The sequence below is a fragment of the Chrysochloris asiatica genome, unplaced genomic scaffold (genome assembly GCF_000296735.1).
Source record: "Chrysochloris asiatica unplaced genomic scaffold, ChrAsi1.0 scaffold00390, whole genome shotgun sequence".
Classification (NCBI taxonomy): domain Eukaryota; kingdom Metazoa; phylum Chordata; class Mammalia; order Afrosoricida; family Chrysochloridae; genus Chrysochloris; species Chrysochloris asiatica.
Genome location: NW_006408908.1, coordinates 929,228 through 932,114, shown reverse-complemented (window position 1 = coordinate 932,114; position 2,887 = coordinate 929,228).

Sequence of the window (2,887 nt, the reverse complement as noted above, 5' to 3'; positions counted from 1 at the left end):
GAAGAGTTGAGAACAGAACAAAACTATAAGAACAAACTCAGAGAATCTGAGAGGTCGGTCTATGATCAAAACAAGTACAATGTCATGGGAAGATTTAATGGACCTCTCAATAATACACCACTGTAACCCAAATCCAGTGCTTTGAGTCAATTCCAACTGGTAGCAACACTCCACATACTCTGCTAATGTAATCTTTCTGATATTAACTGAGGGTTGACTTAATAAATACACACATATAATTGTTTTTATTACTAGAAAAGGTATTTTATAAAGTAATATAACTTAAAAATGTGTATGCATATGTGTTGTTGTTAAGTGCGTTGAGTCAGTTCCGACCCACAGCAACCCTGTATAGTGTTTCCAAGGAGCAGCTGGTGAGTTTGAACCGTTGACGTTGCAGTTCAAACGGCTTTGTAGTCTGGCACATTAACCCACAGCACCACACCAGGACTCCTATGCATATCTGTTGTTGTTGTTATTAAGTGCTGTCGAGTCTATTCTGACCCATAGCGACACTGTATAGAGTTTCTGAGGAGTGGCTGGTGAGTTTGAACCACCGACCTTGTACATCTAAATAAATATCATTCTTCAAAGTAGCACTTTGTAAAGTATACCCTTATTTTAACTAAGTTGTTATTTTTAAAACATTTTCAAAAACTATTTTGGTGTTGTGAATCTCTATCTCCTAAAAGGGCAAATGTTTTAGGGACACAATCCAAAGTCACTTGAAACCGTGGAGTAATCAAGCTAAATATATCAGCAGGTTGAAAGTGAAATATGGTAGTAGGTACTGAGACTAATCTATGTGTGTGGGGCTCATAAAATGTCTCTGAAACAAATCTCAAGGCATCAAAACACTGTTTTATAATTGTTGGAAATAATTGTTGTTTACCAATGGCATTTAAGAAAGAACTCATTTACCAATATAGAGTAAAAAGATCTCTACAGATATCTATACATAAGCATTTGCTATAAATATACCCAGGTATATATTAGAGCCTACAGGAGGCAAAGATATAATTTTTAAAGTCATATCCAACCACCTTGAGGGTCTGAGTCACTAGGCTTGACAGCTTAGGATCATTGTCTTGGGTGACATGTAGGTCAATTAGTGTAACATAGTCCATGAAGGGGGAGTGTTGTGGCTCTGAAAGATAAACATTGGATTGCTAACCACAGGGTCGGCAGCTCAAGCTCACCAGCTGGCCTGCTGCAATAAGATGAGGCTTATGTTCCTGAAAAGATTTACAGCCTTGGAAACAGCCTTTAAGGTATTGCTATATGTCAGAACTGACTTGAAGGTACTTAATAACAACAGTTAGTAAAGCCAAAGCCCTAGATCCTCCTTTGATGAGTAACAACTAGAGTCCATCACGAATGCAACTATTGGTTTATCTCTGTCCAAAACAAAGCAGAGTGAAGAAAATCAAAGACTCAAGGAAACAATTAGTTCAGAGGACTAAAGGACTACATGACCCACAGCCTCCTCTGAAACCAAAAGAAATAGATGGTGTGGCGCTATGGGATACAGCATTGAACCACAAGGTCGGTTTAAAACATAAGGTTGGAGGATCAAACTCACCAGCTGCATCTTGGAAACCCTATACAGGGTAGCTATGAGTCTGAACTGACTTGATGGCACTTAACAACAACAATAACAAGCTACCACTACTGACCTCTGATCAGGACCATATTCCTAGACAGAGTGGGAGACAAATGTAAAGCAAAATTCAGAATTATGAAAAAGATCAGCCTTACTGGTCTCATAGAGACTGGTGGAACCCCCAAGACTATTGCCCTCACACACCCTTCAAATCTGGAACTGAGCCCCCTCTCAGAGAAAGTGACAAATAACACCCGTGAGGAACATGCTCCTCAGCACAAGCCACTACATGTGACCAGAAGGGCAGTAATTCTCACCCCCAAAAGTCCCTTTACAACTATACTTATTAGAATATTGAAAACTTAATTACACAAATAAACAGAAACAAGTTAGCACATTTGACTGGTTTGATACAGAGAAAATGGCTTGTATTTTATTCATTCATGCAGTAGCTGTTGGATGGTGACCACGTGTTAAGAGTTATACAAAGTGCAATGAATGTAATTCCAAGAGCAGATACTCTCTTTAAGGAGTACATACAAAGAATATATAAGCTTATATTATTAGGAGTATGGGTGTGGCACTGTGGGATAAAGCACAGGACTGCAAAGTCTGTTTGAACTGCAAGGTTGGCAGTTTAAACTCACCAGCCACTCCTGGAAACCCTACATAGGGTTGCTATGAGTCAGAACTGATTAAATGGCATTAGACAACAACAACAACAACAACAAATATTAGGAAACCCAAATGTCAGATGAAAATACACATTTACCTGAAGATAAACATGATTTTATGAAGATTGCCATGTAGTTCTAGTGTTTTTCAAAACTGATTCTGGAAATTTGGTAAAATATTTGTTTTATAGCCAAACAATATTATTGAAAAAAATGAATGTTTTAGTTAGCTATTTATCAAAATCCAGTAATTTATCATTTTAACTACTGTATCCATCAATGTGATGAATAGTCATAATCAATGATCAAATTCCTACTCTAAATAAATTTTTTCAAAATTGATAAAATTCAAATTTATGAAGTCCATGCATTTCTTAAATCTACCGTTTCCCCCAAAATAATCAAGATGTAAAACCCCATGATTATTAGACTACATAAAAGAAAATAATTGTAACTCATTATGCTGCTTAAACTTTCCATATAAAACATTTCAAGGAATGAGTAGGATTTTGTCACTCAGTTAGGATATGACAGTTAGGATCTCATTCAAGCATTTCACTGAGGGGACCAATCATTTTGTAGATGCTGTCATACTGCTAGTAGATAGTCC